Below are 7,260 nucleotides of genomic sequence, written 5' to 3'. Positions count from 1 at the left end.
AGCTGTGCTGTGATCCTCTCATGTGAGAGGATCAGAGCACTGACTCTCGACTCCCCCTCGCGGCAGAGCGTATCGCATCCAATGTTCTTGCATCTGATGTGATTCGCTAATGTGACTCCAGCCTTATGGTCACAGCAGAATGAACAGAATATAAAGAAGACACAGACACAATGAATAGAGTTTATTTATTTTTATTATTATCTATTAAATTTAGTTTAATTTAATCATCCAGTGCCATTTATAGGATTTACTGCATAAAAAGGATGTGAACCAGAGGAAGGCAAAACAATCCCATGTGTGGGGAAAAATTCCTTCCTGACCCCAAGTACTGGCGATCGGCTAATCCCTGGTTCACTGCAGTGTCAGCTCTGGATGGGGCCTGTCACACTTTTACATAGAAATATATGTATAAAATATTCAATCTTATCCTTATATCTAGACTATTTAAAGCTTATGTCTAACTAAGGGGGCACTTACACTGGTCGATTATCGAAAATGGGCATTCTTAGGAACCGTCATTTTCCGATACTTGTGCAGTGTAAACAGGCAGGCGATCATCCGACCAACAAACAAAAGGTTGGCTGCTTAATAATTATGCGCTCATTCTGCCCCACGTGTGTATGTGGTCTGCAGTCGCAGCATGGGGATATACCCGAGACTGGTATCAGTCTGAATCGGTAGAATTTGTAAAAATATCAGAAAGTGTAAATGCACCATTTTTGTTTTCCCATCCATATGCTCTAATTATGTGTCTGTATTTGGATTTGGAAAGGTGCAGGGAGATGGTGTATACAGTCGCTAAGAACCTGTGACTACACATTGACATGTACATGCATATATACGCAAGCACAAACTAACTCATATACACACATATATACATACACTCACAACCACACACTGTAAGTTACTACGATCAAACACATGCTGAATGTACATATATTTATACTCACATAAATACATACATTTATACACTGTGACACACAGTTACATGTACATTCACACACATATGCACGCTGTGACATACATGTATATGCATACATTTATATAATGTGACCCACAGTTACACATACATTCACACACACATGCATGCTGTGACACATACACATATATGCATACATTTGCAGATACATATGGTGACACTCGCAAACATACATTCACTTACATAAACACGCTGAAATAAATACATACTTAACTTCATACAAACATATACATATAATTACACCCACAAAATACATACATGTGGACTATGTATCATATATATATACACCACCTTTGAAAACTGAGATTTTAATCAATGTCTCACTGAATACAAGAACAATCTCGAATTTTGACAAGACTGAGTTTCATAGAACATTTTATTAAGCCATAACATGAAAGTAAAGCTAATAATATAACTTTCATTACAAAATGTTCAGTTGTATTCAAATTAGTTGATGCAAAAATGAATACACCCCACATCACAAAATCTAGTATTTTGTATGACCTCCATGATTTTTAAAAGGGTTGTCCACTACTATTCAAAATAGCCCAATGTATTTTTATGATGAAAAGAAGCTTCTTTCTAATTACCTCCCGCTGCTGTTTCTGCCTGTGAGCAGCGCTATCGTGGGCCGCTCACAGGCAGCATGTGACCCCCCACTGACGTCACGTCAAGTGAGGCATGACTCAGCGCTGGGGTCCCCGCGGTGGCTGCTGGGTTGTGGGCGGGGTTACCCCACCGCATCACACCCAGCATCCACTGCACGCTTTCCCAATGAATGGGGAGAGGGAGAGAGCGCGGTGGATGCTGGGTGTGATGCATGAGGTAACCCCACCCACAACCCAGCAGCCACCGTGGAACGCAGAAGAGGGAACCCCGCCTGCGTCCGAAATCATGACGTGACATCAGCGGATGTCAGAGCCGGCTGCAGCCGGGGGTCATGTGATGCCTGTGAGCGGCAAGTGATAGCACCGCTCACAGGCAGAAACAGCAGAGGGAGGTAATTAGAAAGAAGCTTCTATTCAGCATAAAAACACATTTGGCTATTTTGAATAGTAGTGGACATCCCCTTTAAGAACAACATCAAGTCTTCTAGGCATGAAATGAACAAGTTGGTGACATATTGCAACATCTTTCTTTTTTTATTCTTCAGAAATGACCTCTTTTAGAGCCTGGGTACTGGATGGAGATTGATGCTCAATTTGTCTCTTCAGAGTTCCCCATAGGTATTTGATTGGGTTCAGATCAGGAGAAACATCTGGCCACTGAATAACTTTCACCCAGTTCTTCTTCAGAAGTGCAACAGATGTGTGTTTTGGATCATTGTCATTGTTGGAAAAGAGCATGTCTACAAGAGCACGTAGTGATGGTAGCATCTTCTCTATCAATATAGAGCATTACATATATAGAGTGTAGTGGCAGTAGATCTGTGAATTTATAATACTCTCCACAAACTATAATTCCCTACACCAGCAGCACTCATGTAACCCCATATAAGACACTAGCATCACCATGTTTCACTGTAGGCTCCATGCATTTTTCTAAATTCATTATTCTAAATGCATGGTACCTACAGTGAAACATAGTGGTAGCAGTGCCCTTATGTGGGGTTACATGAGTGTTGCTGGTGTCGGGGAGCTACATTTTATTGAGGGTATCATAAATTTACAGATGCACTGCTTTATATTGATAGAGAAGATGCTACCATTACCCCGTGCCCTTGGTAGATGTGCACTTTTCCAGCATGACAATTATTCAAAACACATATCTTAGGTCATTGTTGCATTTCTGAAGAGAACAGGGTGAACGTGATCCAGTGGCCAAGTATGTCTCCTGATCTGATCCCAACCAAAGACCTATGGGGAATTCTCAAGAGACAAGTTGAGCATCATTCTCTAACCAGCATTCAGGCCCAAAAAGAGGTCGTTGTTGAAGATGAAAAAATATAGATTTTGAACATGTTGCTCTTGTTCATTCCATGCCTAGAAGAGTTGGTGCAATTCTTAAAAATCATGGAGGTCATGCAAAATACTAGATGTAATAGTTTTTGATGCGAGGTGTATTTTTGCATCAACTAATTTGAGCAAAACTGAAGATTTAGTATTGAAAGTTAGATTATTAACCTACAAAAAAACGTTCTATGAAACCCAGTCTTGTCAATTTTTGAAATTGTTCTTGTACTCAGTGAGACATTGATTAAAATCTAACTTTTCAAAGGGGGTGTACTTATTAAGGCTGAGCACTGTGTATATATATATAGAATATGTATATACATGAATATGAAACATACATATGTCTGTTTGTATCAATGCATATTATTGTGTGTAAATGAGTCAAAGTGCTTGGGTATATGTGCTACATAGTTCACATGTATGTATTTTGCAGGTGTGATTAAATGTACAGATAGCCACTGCGGCACACATACATCATTGAAGGAGGGATGGACATCAGTGTCCTGACTCAATTGAAAGCTAGCAATGCTCTAGATTACTTGGAGGCAAATAAGGACTGAAAAAGTGTAATAATGATGTATGATGGATTATTTCCTTACGCTTACTCTGACTTGGAAACCCCTGAACAATTCTACATATTTTTTTAGTTTATTTACTATAAATATCACAAAACAATAATTACCTATACTTATCCTTTCTTATCTATTCTTACCTATAATTATCATTTCTTACCTATACTTATCCTCTTTTTCTTATTTTTATAGAATTTTTAATATACTTCTCCTTTCTTATCTATATTTACCTATAATTATCCTTTTTTACCTATGCTTATCCTTTCCTACCTATACTTACCCTTTTTTACTTATACTTTCTTCCCTATACTAATTATTACTTACTTAGAGTATGTGCCCAAGTAGCGTTTTTCAAGCGTATATGCTGAATTCTGCAGCGTATAAGCATGTGAAACGCTAGGTAATCCACCCCCCATGGTCCCCAAGGGGATTCCGCAAGATCTATTCCCATGCTGCGGATTTTTCCACAGCGTTTTTGATGCGCGCAAAAATCCGCAGCATGTCAATTAATTTTGCGTTTCCGCAAGCGGAATTGCCTTTGCAATGCAATAAAAAACGCAAGGCAATTCCGCATGTCGAAAATGCGCGCTAAACGCGTGCGGAATTCCGCATGCGTTTTTCCGGGAGAGGACATGCAGAAATGAAGCAGAAATTTTCTGCTTCATTTCTGCAACGTGGGCACATAGCCTCATGCTTATCATTTCTTACCTATACTTATCTTTTTTTTTATTGAATGTTAAATATATTTATCCTTTTTTACCTATACTTATGCTTTCATACCTACTTTCTTATACCTATTCATTTATACCTATACTTAAGGGGGTATTCCCATCTCCAAGATCCTATCCCAATATGTAGTAGGTGTAATAATAATACTATTCGCACATACCTCCAATTAGACATGTAGTATTGTATTTTTGATTCGCTATCTCTCTTTCCTCATGTGCAGGCATCGAAGGACCTTAGGTATCCATGGTTACGACCACTGGCAACTTGCTAACTAACAGTGACTTTATCAGTGGACGTAACCATGGATACCTAAGGTCCTGCGATGCCTGCACATGAGGTAAGAGACATAATGAATCATAAAAACTATACTACATTTATAATTGGAAGTATTTGCTAATATTATTATTACACCCACTACATATTGGGATAGGATCTTGGAGATGGGAATACCCCTTTAACTTTTCTTACCTATATTTACCAATACTTATCCTTTTTTAAACTATATTTATCCTTTTTTACCTATACTTATCCTATCTTAACTATATTTACCTGTACTTATACTTTGTTACCAATATTTACCTATAGTTCTTCTTTCTTACCTATATTTATCCTTTTTCCTAAACTTAACCTCTTGTACTTACACTTATCCTTATGTACCTATACTTATACTTTCTTACTTTTATTTGCCTATACTTATACTTTCTTACCTATACTTATCCTTACTTACCTATACTTATCCTTTCTTAGCTATACTTACTTATACTTATCTTTTTTTTACCTATTCTTATCCTTTCTTACTTATAGTTATACTTTTTTTCCTTATTGTTATTGAATTTTAAATCCCTTTAAGGTCCCTCATGATGTTGGACATCCGATCTTCTGGTCTTCTCTGCATGGTCTTCTCTGCGTGGTCTTCTCTGCGTGGTCTTCTGGAAGCTCAGGTACACAGCTTGCTCTGATATTGTTGAGCTGGTGTCTTGTTGAGGGTTTTCTAGTTGACAAATGAAAACCCTCTGAACATGGCCTGGTCCCTTGGTGTTATCGATAACGCAGCCTCTGCCGCTTGTATCTTGTCAAGCTTAAAAGCACGGAACCTGGGTTTAGGCTTAGTTGGCTACAGAAAAAGATGCAGAAAAAAGTCATGATGAACGTGGTGACTAATCAAAAGAGTCTCTACTCTTGAAAAAAAGAATTGCTTAATTTTAAAGGAACATTTTCAAATGTAAATATAATATCTTATAATATCAAAACCAGCACCACGAGCATTGCAGCTCAAGGACAGTCACTTCAATGAGGTGCAGTGCCACTAATCATCTCTATGGCCAATCATACTTATGTCTCATCCTGCATAAGATGCAGAATTATGTACAGGTAACATGCAATAGCTCAAGTATGGTTAGAACAACTATAAAAAGGAGAATTATTATTGAAAAATGTAAACTAATCGTCTTTAGTTTCACTTCCAGGTCTGCCTGAAAATGTAACAAAATGTTGGAAACTGGTCCTTATGAAGAGCTCATTTCAATTTTTTTTTAGTCAACGGTCATCTTCTCTAGCTCCAGCTACATATGCCTATGCAATGCTTTACTAGATTAAATGGCTTGCACCTGACAGAATTTACAACTAGTTAATCATTTGCATATAGCCTGCAAAGCAGTCTGAAAGAAGTACAATATTATAGACTAGATATGCACCGTTAATAAATTAAACTGTCCAACCAGCCCGATCGTATATAATAGTAATGTAAACATTAACGCCGTCCAAATTATTTTCCAACCCTGACATTAAACATAATGTATCACAGAGCAAAAAGCGTAGAAGATTGTGGGAGAGTATCTTATTCAGATCCATGTTACAATTCTGTACATTTACTTACTACAGGGATGTATGGTGGGGCCATCCTAAGGGCTTCCACTGAGACCCAATCAATTTGCTGGAAGAAGGGGTGTTCACGAATGTTACCATTGACTCCTAATCGCTGGACAGGATCTTGCTGGAGGAGCTGATCAATGATGTCCTTGGAAGAATCATCATAGAGTGTGGGATGGTAACTACAGCCGCTGGTCAGCATTTCATTTAAGATGACTCCAAACGAATACCAGTCTACTCCAGCGTTATACTCCTCCATGTCCAGGATCTGCCATAGAGAAGCATTATTAGTAGTGCTACCTCTTGTATGTCACCATACTTATATGTCACTAATATTGTGTAAATATATAGTAAATTATACTGGGTCTTACTACTTAATCAAGAGGCAAAAAGGATATTTCATAATCACGCTCCATAAATTTAAATTAATAAAGGATATTAAAAATTAGAATGAATGTATTATATATAATTGTGACAGCGCACTCAACACTCGGCTCAGTGTGTTACTGGCTCAGACTTTAACCCCTTCACTCCCGGGTGGTCTTCGTTTTTTCTGTTTTCGTTTTTTCCTCCCCCTTCTTCCAAGAGCCAAAACTTTTTTACATTTCCATTTTTTTTTTTTTTTGCGGGATTGGACGAGTTGTATTCTTGAATGACACCACCCATTTTATCATGTGATGTACTGGAAAGCAGTAAAAAAAAATCCAAGTGCATTAAAGTTGCAAAAAACAAGAAAAGTGCAATTTCACTTTTTTTCTTTTTTTTAATTTACGATGTTCACTATATGGTAAAATTGACATGGCAATATGATCATCCAGGTCAGTACAATTACGCAGATACCAAACACGTGTGTGTGTGTGTGTGTATATATATATATATATATATATATATATATATATTTTTTTTTTTTTTTTTTTTAAGTGGAGAATTTTTTTTTTGATATTTGTGAAAAAAAACAACGAACATTTGCTTGTGTCGCCATTTTCTGAGACCCGTAACACTTTAAATTTTCAGGATATTGTGCTGTGATGGATTATTTTTTGCATCCTGAGATGACTTTTTATTGATACCATTTTGGGGTAGATTCAATGTTTTGATCACCTCTTATTGCATTTTATTACAATATTGCGGGGGCGAAAAAAAATTAATTCTGGCGTTT

At 37.4% G+C, this 7,260-nt stretch overlaps 1 long non-coding RNA gene across 1 annotated transcript; it reads left to right on the top strand.

The window, feature by feature from the left end:
- Window positions 1-5,032: 5,032 nt before the first annotated feature.
- LOC141172024 (uncharacterized) lies at window positions 5,033-6,546 on the top strand. The gene is made up of 2 exons (XR_012252406.1): window positions 5,033-5,173; window positions 6,114-6,546. It is a non-coding gene; the product is annotated as an uncharacterized lncRNA (long non-coding RNA).
- Window positions 6,547-7,260: the final 714 nt, after the last annotated feature.

Source organism: Phyllobates terribilis, unplaced genomic scaffold (assembly GCF_046119375.1).
Source record: "Phyllobates terribilis strain yellow unplaced genomic scaffold, ASM4611937v1 Scaffold_1__5_contigs__length_1240528914, whole genome shotgun sequence".
In the NCBI taxonomy this organism is placed as follows: Eukaryota; Metazoa; Chordata; class Amphibia; order Anura; family Dendrobatidae; genus Phyllobates; species Phyllobates terribilis.
The sequence above is the reverse complement of the archived record's forward strand: the minus strand, read 5'-3'. Positions and strand labels throughout refer to the sequence as shown.